Consider the following 15,357-nt stretch of genomic DNA (forward strand, 5'->3'; position numbering starts at 1 on the left):
TTATAATGACAGGTTTGACTACCTCTTGGATAAATCCACATCTACCCTTTGTGGCTCTCTCACCATTCTTTGAAGAGCCTACTAAGCTGCAAGTTGGGTCCTTCAAGAGCAACAACTGCAATTATTCCATTTGTTTCTCTGTCTGACCATCGCATCCAACATTTCTGTTATCGTCTAACCTAACCCACCTCCTCCTCTCGCTGCTCACTCTGTGTATTGTTGAATGTTTGGACTCCGCCAGTCACTACTCCACGAGGCATTTCACCCAGAATGTCCATTCACTTGCAAACAAGATCCTTGCATTCAAATCCTTCATCGCCACATCTCACAAGCCTGTCAGCTCCCATCATCTTGATAACAGACAAGGCTGTCTCTGATCACTATCTTGTTATCCTCTCCATTCAGTCTCCTCACCCACTCTCTTCCAACACTACTTCCTTCTATCCCTGCTCAAAAGCATTCTGTCCCAAGTCACTTATAACTACATTTTCATACTGCCAACAATGTAGAGTTGAATCCACTATTTGCTGCAATGCTTCTGTAGCTGTCAATTTGCTTCTACCATTAATGCCCTTGTCCCCAGAGAAACATTCATTTTTTTCCACTCTAATAGGTCTAATACTGTCTTCATTTTTACTCCCTCAAGTCCAAGGGGCACTGACTTTGAATGTGCCTGGCACCCAACTGGTTTAGCCATTGATTGTCAGGCTGGGCTCCACCAAGCACTTTCAATGCACTTTCCTCTGTCAAAACTATGCACAACTCCTGGTTTAGGTGGGAATTGCTCTTTTCTCCACTATCACCATAAATCCTTTATCCTGCTCCTTCCACACTCACTTCATGCAAAGAGATTAGGCTTCTTTGTCACTAAGATTGCGACCACCCATTCAATTTCTATTGTACATCTCCAGGTTCTTCTATTCCACTAGACTAAAGAGCCTAAACATTTCCTTGTTTCTCTCCTCATGCCCTATGCAAGATTATCTAATCCAGGTGACCCACATCCAGATTTCCTAATCCCAGTGGATTGGTGATCACCCAACCTCCCTTTCCCCATGTTAGCTGATATTGCAAGAGGTTTCCTCTTTCCTCTTCTCAAACATTGTCCACATCCTTTTCAAAATTGCCATCATCACATTTCTGAAACAGCCCACACTTGACTCTATGCCCTTGCAAACTATCAACCTATCTCCACCCTCTCTTTCCTCTCCAAAATCTTTGAATGTGTTGAATTTATTGGAGTTAAAAATCATGAGATTCACTTTTACCCATTTGACATAATTGTACAAAATCATTATAACCCTGTCTTTTTTATGTTTTTTTAAATCTTTATGATGGCAATCCAATTTGATATTAAAAACAAAGGCAAAATAGCAAATGTTGGCAATCTGAAATCAAACAGAAAGTTTTTTTTAATACTTTTCCAATTCAATCAAATCAAGTCCAAATCAGAGTCTCAACAAGTTGAGACATTTCCGATCCAAGCTGACAAAACAGGGCCTTCACACCTGTCTTGGGCCTGATCTACATGAGCCAAGCTGATTGGAGGAGGGGGAGGTTTCCTCCTCCAAGGTTTGATCTCATTTGCATCTTAGCCAAAAGGCCAAGATGCCGCTTTTAAAAATTGCTTCGTATGAATATGAAGCTTAAATGTAACCTCTTGGCCTCAACCAAGCGCAGCATCCTCTTCATACTACACTTGATCTTAGCCAAAAGGCCAAAATCAAACAGAAGATTTTATTTATTTTTTTATACTTTTCCAATTCAATCAAATCAAGTCCAATTCAGAGTCTCAACAAGTTGAGACATTTCCGATCCAAGCTGACAAGACAGGGCATGCAACCCTCTACCCTGTCTTGGGCCTGATCTACATGAGCCAAGCTGATTGGAGTAGGCAGACGTCTCTCTCTCTCTCTCTCTCTCTCTCTCTCCCCCCCCCCCCCCCAAAGCTTGATCTAATTTGCATCTTAGCCAAAAGGCCAAGATACCGCTTTTAAAAATTGCTTCATATCAAACAGAAAGTTTTTTTGTTATACTTTTCCAATTCAATCAAATCAAATCCAATTCAGAGTCTCAACAAGTTGAGGCATTTCAGATCCAGGCTGACAAGACAGGACGGGAGACCAAAACCACCCTGTCCTGGGCCTGATCTACATGAGTCAAGCTGATTGGAGAAGGGGGAGGATCCTCCTCCAAGACTTGAGCTCATTTGCATCTTAGCCAAAAGGCCGAGATGCCGCTTTTAAAAATTGCTTCATATGAAACATATGAAGCCTCAGCGTAACCCAATGACCTCAACCAAGTGCAGATCCGATACTACACTTGATCTTAGCCAAAAGGGAAGAAAGTTTTTTTTTATACTTTTCCAATTCAATCAAATCAAATCCAATTCAGAGTCTCAACAAGTTGAGACATTTCCGATCCAGGCTGACGAGACTAAACCACCCTGTCCTGGGCCTGATCTACATGACAAGACTAAACCACCCTGTCCTGGGCCTGATCTACATGACAAGACTAAACCACCCTGTCCTGGGCCTGATCTACATGAGTCAAAAGGGAAGAAAGTTTTTTTTTATACTTTTCCAATTCAATCAAATCAAATCCAATTCAGAGTCTCAACAAGTTGAGACATTTCCGATCCAGGCTGACAAGACTAAACCACCCTGTCCTGGGCCTGATCTACATGAGTCAAGCTGATTGGAGAAGAGGGAGGATCCTCCTCCAAGACTTGAGCTCATTTGCATCTTAGCCAAAAGGCCGAGATGCCACTTTTAAAAATTGCTTCATATGAAACATATGAAGCCTCAGCGTAACCTCATGACCTCAACCAAGTGCAGATCCGATACTACACTTGATCTTAGCCAAAAGGCCGAGAAGCGAGTGTTGGAAATGCTTGTCAGGTCAGGCAGAACATTACATTGAAGTGAGAGTTTTAGTCGCATTGTTGAGCTGTTTTACTCCACAGCAAGGTGAAAATGCACAACAACAGTTATGATTAGGCTCGGCGACATTAATAAATATGAGTTAACACCATGTAATAACAAAGAGAGTTGGCTGGCCTTTGTGGTTGTTAACGATGGTACATTGTCAGTTTTTTTGCCATCACTGACCATGCTGCGAAACTGACAGCAACTTTGGGAATCTGCATATGCACACTTAAATGTGGAAATCCATCAGTTGCTGCCAGTAGTTCCCTGTTTGTCCACTGGGTGTGCTGTTGAAGTCCCTGCAGGTGGCAATCTTTCAAAATCACTGACCTGAAATAATTGCCCCTATAACATTGTAATATCCAGTATTTTTTTTAAAATTGAGATTAAGCCTTCTCGATGATATAACTGGGTTTTAGGAGCATAATAAGTCATAACTGCTGTTCACTGACCCTGGAAAACAAATATTATAATTATGTAGTGTAATTTTTTTCTATTATCATAGAATCATAGACCCCTTAGTGTCGGGGATTAGTAGGGTAAATATGTGGGGTTATGGGGATATACAGGGCCTGGGTGGGATTGTTGTCAGTGCTGATCTGATGGGCCAAATGGCCTCCTTCTGCACTGTGGTGATTCTATTCTATGATATTCATAGAATCCCTATGTGCAGAAGGAGGTCATTCAGCCTATCGGGTCTGCACCGACACTCCAGAGCATCTTACCCAGCCCTATACCTGTAACCCCACATAATTACCCCACTAATTCCCCTAATCTATACATTTTGGGACACTAAGGGACAATTTAACATGGCCAATCTACCTAACCTGCACATATTTGGAGTGTGGAAGGAAACTGGAGCACCTGGAGGAAACCCACGCAGACACGGGGAGAACGTGCAAACTCCACACAGACAGTCACTCGAGGCTGGAATTGACCCCGTGTCCTTGGCGCTGTGAGGCAACAGTGCTACCCACTGTGCCACCCGATTATGATAATTCCATAGATTTAATTTTTTTTAAGTTTGTTTGAAATTTCAATTTCTACTGTGTATGTCCTAATCTTTATTTGATGCTTAATAAAAAATAAAAGTGTCAGAAAATCAGGTGAATTTTGCCTAAAGTTCTGCTGTCTATGTGAGAATTCTTCAATATGATTGGCTGTTTACCCTGCTTAATTACAACATTGTTGCTGGGCACCTGGAAACCCCCATTATTTGACAGCAGATTCAAATTAATAATCACGGAGATCACTAAGGCTTTGTTGACAGCATTCTTTGAAGTGAATTGTAAGTGCCATTGTTTTGCCCCTGACTGTAAAATCTGGTCCAGTAAGACATCCTGTGCTTTTTGGGCTGTTTTATTTGATTGAACATAACTAGACTGGATATTGACTTTTTGAATCCTTTGAAAACAAAATTGCATCTTTATTGTGTCTTTCACAACCTTGGGAAGTTCCAAAGCTTTTTATAGATACTTTTGAAATGTGCTCATTCTTATCGTGCGGAAAATGCGGAACCTAAGGCAAGGCGGATGCTGAAGTATGAAACAAAAGTGTACGGTGCTGGAAATAAACAGCAGATCAGACAGCATCTGTGGAGAGAGAAATAGGCCAGAATTCCCCAGCCGTTCACGCTGGTGGGATTCTCAGGTCCCGCCGGCAGTGGGGTGACATCAGTTGGGAATTCCCATTGACAGCGGTGGGACCAGAGAATCCCACCACAACAAACAATATGTCACCTCCCGCCAATGGGAAACACGCGGCTAGGAGGCTGGAGAATCTCGGCCATAGTGCTCACATTTTAGGCTTTTGATTTTAATTTATTTGTTGAGGGATAAGCATTGGCCAGGGCATTAGAGAAAACTCCCCTTCTTCCCTCCCCTGCCATGGCATCTTTTAAGTCTTGGTTTAATATTCCATCTGAATGAATGGCTTTCCATTGAATCACGCTGTAATGTGATGTAATAATGAATCATAGAACTAGGGTGGAAGAGTGGGCTATAAATTGTGGGGGGTGGAGGGTTTATGTGAGAGGCAATTTGGAAAATTAAAGGGAAAGGACAAGGCAACCATACAAGGTGGTGATGTGGGTAATCATAAGAAATAGAAAAGGAAATAAGTCATTGGAAGGAGTGGTTTATTGCCTCCCTGACAGATTCTGTAGGACAGAATATAAATCAAAAATGGCGGGGATTTGTAAGAGGGGCACTGCAATAATTCTGGGAGAGTTAAATCTTCACTTAGACCGGATGAATCAAATTGGCAAAAGTAGCCTCAAGGATGAGTTCGTAGAGTGTATTCAGGACAGTTTCTTCGAACAAAACACTCTGGAATGAAACAGGGAATAAGCTGTTTTTGACCTGGCAATGAGAAATGAGACAGGATAAATTAATGACCTCATAATCCTTTAGGTAAGAGTGACCATAACATGATAGAATTTCACATTCAATTTGAGGGTGAGAAATTTGGGTCTGAAACCTGTAAAATACCCTTGTTATTGTCTTAATTTAATGAAGACAGAGTTGACTAAAGTGGAATGGGAAAATAGGTTAAAAAGTAAGAGGGTAGAGAAGCAGTGGCAGATATTTAAGGAGATGTTTCTGAACTGCCAACAAATATATACTCCCTTGAGAAAGAAAGACACGACGAGAATAATGCACCATCAGTCACCAACAAGCGAAGTTGAGAATGGTATCACACTGAAGGAAAAGATGTACAGTGTTGTAAAGGTTAGTAGTTGCTCTCAGCAAAGGATGACTAAAAATGTAAAAAAGGGCAAATTGGAGTGTGAGAGAAAACTAGCAAGAAATATAAAACAGATGGTAAAAGCTTCTACAAATATATAAGAAAGAGAGTAACTTAAGTGAATAAAAGCAAAATATTGCAGATGCTGGAAATTTGAAGTAAAAACAGAAAATGCTGGAAAATCTCAGCAGGCCTGGCAGCACCTGTTGAGAAAGAAACCGAGTTAATCTTTCAAGTCCAATATGACCCTTCTTCAGAACTGAAGTGAATGGTGGTCCCTTAGAAGGTGAGACTGGGAAATAATAATGAAAAGCCAGGGAATGGAAGAGGCTTTGAACAAGTATTTTGTAACTCTCTTCTTGGTCAAAGAAAAAGAAAGCATCCCAAGAAAGAAAATCAAGAGACAAAAACAGAAAGGAGAGAAAAGAATGGGGAAAACTAATGAGACAAAGGCCAACAAAATCTCCTTGTCTTAATGACTTAGATCCTAGGGTCTTAAAGAGAGCGCCTTAAGTAATCTAGTGCATGTATTAGTTGTAATCTCTGAAAATTCCCTACATTCTGGAAAGGTCCCAGCAGATTAAAACTCTCAAATGTTAGACCGCTATCAAAGATGGAGGCAGTCAGAAAGCAGGAAACTATCGTCCAGTTAGTCTCACATCTGTCATTGGGAAAATGCTAGATTACATTATTAAGGAAGTAGTATCAGGACATTCAGAAAATCATAATACAGCCACGCGGAGTGAACGTGGTTTTGTGATGAAGAAATTATGTTGACAAATTTATTAGATGCTTTGAGGATGTAACAAGCAGGGTGTATAAAGTGGAACAAGTATTTTATGTAGTGTATTTGGATTTCCAAAAGGCATTAGATAAGTTACCACAGAAAAGGTTACTGCACAAGATAAGAGCTCGTGGTGTTGGGCTTTGTATACTGGCGTGGAAAGAGGATTAGCTAATTTACAGGGAACAGAGTTGGGATAAATGAGTAATTTTCAGGCTGGAAAACTGTGACTAGTGGGGTCCAACGAGAACACTGCTGGGGCTTCAATTTTACAATCTATATTAATGACTTGAATGAAAGTACCACTTGTATTTTCGCCAAATTTGCTGATGATACAGAGATAGTTAGGAAGGTAAGTTGTGAGGAAGATTCAAAGAGCAAAGGGATATGGATAGGTTAAATGAGTGGGCAAGCAATTTGTAGATTAAATATAATGTATGAAAATGTGAAGTTGTCCACTTTGGCAAGAAGAAGCAGAATATGATTTAATTTGAAGGAGACTGCAGAAAAATCCGGGTATTCTCATACACAAATCACAAAGTTAACTTGCAGCTACAGCAAATAATTAGATAGGCAAATGAAATGTTGACCCTATTGCAAAGAGATGGAGTGTAGAGGTTTAGCTACAACTGTATAGGGCATTGGTGAGACCACACCTGGAGCACTGTGTACAGTTTTGATCTTTTACTTAAGAAGGGATACACTTGCATTTTAAGACATTCAGAGAAGGTTCACTGGGCTGACTCCTGGGATGTCTTTTGAGGTAAAGTTGGGGAGGATGGGCCTATACTCATTGGAGTTGAGAAGAGTGAAAAATGATCTAATTGAAACATATAAGATTCATAGAAAGCTTGTCACGACGTTTCCTCTCATAAGGTATCACAAGAACACAAGAATTGGAGCAGGTATCTGTCAACCCTGCTGCACCATTCAGGCTGATCTTGGGCTTCAATTCTATTTTCCCGTCTGCTCGCTATATCCCCATATTCCCTGAGGCACAAAAAACCTGTCTATCCCATCCTTAAATGCATTCAACAATAAAGCAGCCACAACCCACTGGGGTAGAGAATTCCGAAGGTTCACAAGCTTTTGAGTGAAGCAATTTCCCCTCATCTCAGTCCTAAATGATCGACCCTTTATCCTGAGACTGTGCCCCTGTGTTTTAGATTCTCCAACCAGCAGAAACAGTCTCTCAGCATCTACCCTATCAAGACTCTTCAGAACTTTGTAGGTTTCAATGAGATCACCTCTCATTCTTTTAAACTCCAGAGAATACAAGCCCAATTTACTCAGCCTCTCATCAAAGAATGGACACCTCATCCCAGAGACCAATTTAGCGAACCTTTACTGTATCACCTCCAATACATGTGTTTTCATACATGCAATACATGTATCTTCCATTTTTAAATGGGCGGCACGGTGGCACAGTGGTTAGCACTGCTGCCACACAGCGCCAAGAACCCGGGTTCAATTCCAGCCTTGGGTGACTGTCCTCATGTCTGCGTGTGTTTCCTCTGGGTGCTCCGGTTTTCTCCCACAATCCAAAGATGTGTAGGTTAAATGGATTAGCCATGGAAAATGGGTGGGGTTATGAGATAAGATAGAGGGGAGGGCCTGGTTTGGATGCTCTTTCGGAGAGTCGGTGTAGACTCGATGGGCTGGATGGCTTCCTTCTGCACTGAAGGGATTCTCTGGTTCTATGGAGACCAAAACTGTGCACAGCATTCCAAATGTGATATCACCAAAACCCTGTACAACTTGTAGCAAGACGTCTTTAGTCCTGTACTCCAATCCCATTGCAATAAAGGCCATTTGTCATCCTAATTGTAAATACCATTCGACATAATGGCATAGAGATCCTTGGACACACTCTTGGACTGTGATTCTGGCAGTTAACACCAGGATTGTGCCTATTAACACCTTGCCATTTTGGCCCATCAGGGAATGAATCTTGTAAAAAATGTTTGGAAGCTGAACTGACTTCAGTATCTTTCTGGATAAATGAACTGAAGTAACTTAACAGTCTTCCTCAACTCTAGCTGTCTTGTGATCTTGATAATTTTCTGCCACTGCAATTCAATGCAAGCAAGGTTGCAGCTAATATCCAGTTTTTTATTCATTCATGGGACATAGGCGCCACTGGCTGACCAGCATTTATTGCCCATCCCTAGTTGCCCTTGAGAAGGTGGTGGTGAGCTGCCTTCTGGAATCGCTGCAGTCCACGTGCAGAGCCTTGTTTGTGGTATTGGTAAATGTTTAACATGCTTATTTAACATTGTTTTGTCCACAATTTTAAATAGTGGAGTTAACCTATTTAAGATAACCAACTTAACATTGGTAAAACAAGGAACAGATGAATAAATGTCTCTGACAGTGTTACGAATAGTATTTTGTAGATTGTAGTCTAATGCGTAAAGCAAGACTGGAACAGTGAATTCAGACTTGGAATACTAAATTCTTCAGGTAGGAAACGAATTTGGCCCCAGATCCAGATTTTTGGCAATCATTAGCTGACTCTCTCTTAAAAAGCCAGACAGGAAGTACCAGCTCAGACCTATCTATCACAATCACATTGACGGTCTTAAGGCAGGCATAACCAATGATGCATGTCTTCAACCCAACCCTGACCAATCAATGAAACATTGCATTTGATGTTGGCATAAGCAATCCATCTCTTACAAAAAAAATTGTAAATAATTCAGGAACTTTCCTTCAGATGTTTTTCTCTCAGTCTTAAAGACATTTTGGTGTGTTTTCAGATCTCAGTGCTCTTGTGAATAGTTCAAATGAGTTTTTAAAAATAGTTTAAAGACACCTTTATGCTAATATATCACGCAAATATACATGGACCAAGAATGGTACACCACAATGTATCAAAACACATCAAAACCAGGCGTAAGATGAGCAGAATAAGAATATAAAAGCTTGCAAAAAGCATAAATCTAGAATGCCTTCCCCAAAGATGCAGCTGTGTTTTGAAAGTTGGAGAGGAGAGAGAATGGATAAGGTATCCCTGCAAATGTGTGGTATTTGCAGAACATGCCAAGAACAATGAAGGTTCATGCAAATAGCACCTTTTCCTGTATTCACATGATTACTGCATGCAAAATATCAAATAAGAGGTGTGTATGGTGTAGCTCGTGCTAATTAAAAGGCTTGGCGAATGTGGTGTTTGTCTCCTATCTGGCAGTCAAATACGTTTTTGTTGATCAATGACTTTCTGTCACACTTGCACCAAAAGTGTCCCATCATTATAAAACATGCCCCATTCCTTTCACTGAAATCAGCTAGTTTCTGGAATGGGTTGCCAATTGGCAAAGCCACCTTTATGCCCAGCAACAAGCTGAAGTGTCCAGTTGGAAGTGTCTGCTTGTAACCAGAAGTAGACTATTCCCTCATTTCATGAGGTAGAAACATCATAAGGGCTAGTCTAAGCCACGTCTGAAAAACCCTTTATTCATTCTGTGGTCATTTGTTTACATTCTGTTTAATTAACTGCAGAAAAGGTGTATTTGTAGTAGGTACTCCAAAAATAGGATAAATAATTATTCTAGTATAAGCAGAATTCAGACAATAACACAGCAGATTTCATGAAAACTACCATATTGCGTGCACCTGAATTTTCTGCCTTAAGATTTATTGCCAGGAGGTAATGACCCTTTTAGGATCCTCATATAAATTTATAGCATAAAGGGAAGTCATTTGGCTTACTGCTTATGCCAGTTCTCTGAAAGAGCAATCTATTCAGTCCCATTTCCCAACCTTTCCACATGGACTATAATTTTTAAAGTATTTATCCATTTTCCTGTTACTAGATTCTGCTTCTACCTCTGTTTCTCCTGTCGAATTTCCACTCCTGGTCATCATCTGCAGGTGAAAAGTTGTCCCAGCCTGTTGCATTATGTATTCAATGATAGTCTCTATTTTTCTCTGCTTTAAATTCAGCCTAGATTTTTTGCTATGATGGGCGAATTTGAACTCAGAAACTCCAACTTATTTGCTTTCATTCACTATGACAAACTTCTAATAATCTATTAGTAATATAAGTATGATGCAATATAAGTACAATAACACATTTTATCAGGCTGCAATTTGATATATTTTGAGACCTTAATCGATGTGGAATATTGGAACAATGCAGTCACTTGTATTAACATTTTTGAATGGAAGCAAAGTTAGATTTCACAACAACACAGTTAGCTTTGATTTCTATTCGAATGACTCCATAAAATTAATCACTGTTTTTCTTGACAAATGTTGAAAGTTGTACTTCACTTTGATAATTATCTAATTCAATTTTCACTGTCGTGCTAAATAATTGAATAAGTATCTAGTTGCATTGTAGCTGAGGTCTGAAATCCATAAAAAACTGACAATAGTGACTTGGAAAGCTGTTTCTATCTGGCAAGAAATTTTAATTGACATCTGCTCATCAAGCTGTGAAATGGACTGGATTTTGCTTTTGAAATAATGTTGAAGATATTGGCTCTCGCTGTTATTAATGTGCAATTCAGACAGCAGCTTCCACAACTGCACATGCGCAATTAACTGTGGGCAGTAAGCAGTTGCTGTCCAAGTTGCTCTGAATCTCCAGATGTTGGACAATCTTGCTGAGAGACTGGGCATTCAAATACCCTGAGTGGCGTGAAGTTGTTGTATTGCGAGAAAGATGCCCATTAAGCTCACCAGAAAAGGACTGTCAGGTCTTGTCTATTCCAGTGTCAATCAGATTTTTTTCTAACAGCATATGTAATAATTACTGCCATGCAATCTCTCTGGCATTGAAAATTAGTAAGAAGTCCAACAACACCAGGTTAAAGTCCAACAGGTTTATTTGGTAGCAAACGCCATTAGCTTCCACATCATTGAAAATTAGTCCCAGTCCTTCAGATTTTAATTAAAATTATATTTTTTCTTTCTTTCTGTCCCTTTCATCTCTCTCTCTTTTAATCCCATATTCCTTTTCTCTCCTAATTTCCATTCCTGCACCTGATTTAAGGAGGTCTTGCTGCAATTAAGTGGGGCTTAGGTAAGAGCACACCTGGAGCACTGTGTATAATTTTGGTGCTGGTGTTTCACTTCCGGGGTGGGGAACATGAGTTGGATTTGCTTCTGCGTTCCCAAAGAATCGCTCTTTGGGATTTTCATGGTGGCATCTCCTGAATTGGCATGGAGGTAGATTCCCAGTCCAGTCAAGGGCAGTGAGCAGGCTTTCAAAGCTGGAGAACCAGAGATCGAAGGAGCAGGCTGAAATAAATGGGAAGTAACTGATAGATGCTTCAACTTGGAGGTGCCCTCTGACCAACTTTTTTCAAACTTAAATTGAAAGAAAAGCAGCCGGGTCACCACTGTGGGTGAGGGGAGGGGTGGCGGGTTTGCTGGGATATCCCTCTACAGGACGGCCTTTGACTGCACCTGAAACCTTCTAGGCCTGCCTGGAGCACTAACCTCTTTCTCCCTAAACCTGGCCTGCCGCTGAGTGCCCACCTCCAGGTAGTTAAATAACCTCCCGCTCACCACCCACTTCCATCTTGTCAGAAAAGAGAAATCTGGGTTGGTTCCTTTGACTCTGGTTAACAAGGTTCCGAATGAGCCTAGTTGACCACCTACCTCATGTAGCTCAATTGGTTCCGGCAGAATGGCCAGCACTGCAAGCAGGGTCAGGAAACTGACACGCATGCCATCAGGCACTGGTATATTTGGGACCTGTTTGACTCCATTCCCGACTTCAGTGGAGCCCCAAAATGTAGCTTTTGGTCTCTGTACCAAAGGAAGGATACACATGCCTTTGAAAGGGGTTGGAACAAAGATTCATCAGCTTCTGGTATAAGAGAGTTGTCCTAAGAGGAACAGTTGAGTGGAATGTGCCTGTCCTGTCTGGAATTTGCAGAGAGGCTGTTTCTTCTGGCTGGACGGTCTAGAGTTAGGAGCAGCACAGTGGCAGAATGGTTAGCACTGCTGCCTTACAGCGCCAGGGACCTGGGTTCAATTCCGGCCTCGGGGTCACTGTCAGTGTGGAGTTTGCACGTTCTCCCCGTGTCTGTGTGGGTTTCCTCCGGGTGCTCTGGTTTCCTCCCACAGTCCAAAGATGTGCGAGTTAGGTGGATTGGCCATGATAAATTTCCCCTCAGTGTCAGAGGAATTAACAGGGTAAATACGTGGGGTTACAGGTTATAGGGCCTAGGTGGGATTGTTGACAGTGCAGACTAGGTGGGCTGAATGGCCTCCTTCTGCACTGTAGGGTTTCTATGATTCTATGACTTATGATTCAAAGTCTCAGGATAAGCAGTGACCATTTCAATCTGAGACGCAGAGAACGTTCTGCATTCAGAGCGATGTGAATCTTTGAAATTTTCTGCCACTGAGCATTGTGGATGTTCCATCGTGGGGTATAGTTAAGTCTGAGACAGATTTGTTAATCACTCAGAATCAAATGGCATAGGAATTGGGCAGGGAAATGGAGTTGAGGTCAAAGGTTAACCATCATTTTATTGAGTGATGGAGTAGGCCTGAGGAGTTGTCTTGCCTCCTCCTCCTATTGCTTATCTTCCTGACATTAAATTAAATATTCTCATATACATTTCCTAATTCAGACTCTGTGATGCTCATGAACACTTCTTCAGTCCAATTGGTTAGGGAGATCCACAGTTCACATAATTCCCACATCTCTTGTGAAAGATACCATGCCATCTTAGCTGTCTCATTACATTAAGATTCAGTGCAAAATTACATGGGAAGTCTTCGGCCAAGTGTAAGTATGATGAACAGCTGGTGACATGTGGAACAAATTCCAGTCCAATATATTCTACCCTAAACTAAGAAAATGTTGCCCCACCTATCTGGTTTTGAGTCATGTTTATCACTCCTTGAGACAATCTATTGCCAGATTGAAAAATGCCAGTTGATGTCAAGGTACATAAACCCTGATTTGGTTTGACAAGGTGAATTGATAATGACAAAATCATAAGCCCTCAGGCATTTAGATCCTTGCTCCAGACCGAAGAACTTTCTTTAAGCTGATTATATATTTTTGAAAAACATAGGATTGGATTTTCTGGATCACAACCCCCCCCCCCGCCCGCCTCCCTCCCCCCCAAACTGTCACGTGTTTTCCAGCAGTGGAGACGATTCGCCATTGGCTGTTAGCGAGATCTTCTGGTCCTGCTGATGTCTACGTTGCCAGGAGTTATCACTTTCAGTGGGACCAAAAGATCTCTTCGGTGGGAAGGACCAGAAGATTTCATCAGTGGGAAGGATCAGAAAATCCCGCCCTTAGATTTTTGACTGTATAACTTTATTCTACTGGCCCATTTTTGTGACGTGAACTATTCCTGATGAAGCTTCCAGTCAATTCTCGCACTATAAATGTTTTCATATGTTGACTCTTTTTGTTAAACTTTCTTCGCATTATCTTTAACCTCCCAGAAACCAAGACTAATTCGCTATTTTAATACAATACCAAAGATTTTAGTAATATCTGATAAAAATGTGTAAAATTAGTGATCTGCTTGGTATAACATACCTAGAAATTCAGCAGACTTGTGTATATTGGGTTGTCAGCTGCAGTTATGGTATTGCCATTTGCACAGGGTTTAGCTAAGTATGATTACATTTTCGATATTTGTTGGGAGTTTTTTCGCAAATAGTTTTTTGCCTGTTCATGTCTATTCCTGTAGAGTCTGAAAGAGACTTGTTACTTTCAAGACAGTGATGGCTCAGCAGATCAGAAATTCAGGCACATCTGCACGGCAACCATATCTTTAACAACTTAATGATAAAATAGCGTTCTCTTCCACACAAAACATGGACAAGTGAGTTAAATCTATCTGGGAATGTTATACTGTCAAACCTGTCAGGTCTCATTGCATCAGGTGTGAGGCGCACACATTTTCTGACCCATTTGCACTTTCACACATACAAAGCCTATGACAAATTCCTGCTTGAAAGAATTGTTTGTAAGTTATTTTATATACATTTGCAGGTCAGTTGTTCAATGTGTTTTGAAAAAAAATGTGCCTGTCCTCTGCACTGTGACCTATTAGTAGTTCAAAAAAGGCCCACTAAAATCTCACTTTAACACATTGGGTAGATGTACCTGGGTGCAAACACTCCCTGGCAAATGTATAGGGGGCAACACCCCCAACCCCACCCCCTCCCGCCCCCCACTCTGGTGGTTTGCTACACAGAGGTTCAATGGTTGATCTACAATCGAATGACTGGCAACTCTCTGGTTCCAGCAGCACCCCCAGAAGCAGTGGCCTTTATTGGGACTATATCCAGTCCCCAATGGGGATCGTCGTTTGAGCCGGAAACCAAGATAAGTGGTAATTATGGGGGTATCACTCAGCCCAGACTGACAGGCTGGAGCAGAGGGGGTAGGGATTTGGGATGATCAGGCTGGAGGGAGGGGAAAAGGGGGCATAAGACTGGGTGGGGGGGGGGGGGCGGGGGGAAGCAGGGTGGGGGAGAAACGAGAGGAAAAAGGGGAGCCTCTGATGGGTTCAGCGGACCCATAAAGGAAGTATAATCCCTCCTTGCCTACTGCTAGCCTGCTCAGTGAAAGCTGTTGGGCTTGGCATTGGCCTTCACTTGACGATGGAAAAAATTGCAACGGAGTCAGGACGAGGCCATATAAGAACAAAGAACAGTATGCACAGCAACAGGCCCTTTGGCCCTCCAAGCCTGCGCCGATCATGTTTACCTACCAAACCGCTTATATCTCTCTATTTCTTCTTTGTTCATATGCCTATCAAGATAAGTCTTAAATGTGGCAGACGTAACTGCCTCAACCACCTCATTTGGCAGTGCATTCCAGGCCCCCACCACCCTCTGTGTAAATAAACTTGCCCTGCACATCTCCACTGATCCTTTCCCCCCTTATCTTGAACTTGTGCCCTCTAG

The 15,357-nt window shown here is 41.6% G+C and overlaps 1 protein-coding gene and 1 pseudogene across 3 annotated transcripts in view; one reads left to right on the forward strand and one right to left on the reverse strand.

The window, feature by feature from the left end:
• Window positions 1-15,357, forward strand: part of tshz2 (teashirt zinc finger homeobox 2) — a 345,809-nt gene that overhangs the window by 211,425 nt on the left and 119,027 nt on the right. The window lies entirely within an intron of this gene.
• On the reverse strand, window positions 2,752-2,881 carry LOC144508793 (U2 spliceosomal RNA; annotated as a pseudogene).

This window comes from Mustelus asterias, chromosome 20 (genome assembly GCF_964213995.1).
Source record: "Mustelus asterias chromosome 20, sMusAst1.hap1.1, whole genome shotgun sequence".
Classification (NCBI taxonomy): domain Eukaryota; kingdom Metazoa; phylum Chordata; class Chondrichthyes; order Carcharhiniformes; family Triakidae; genus Mustelus; species Mustelus asterias.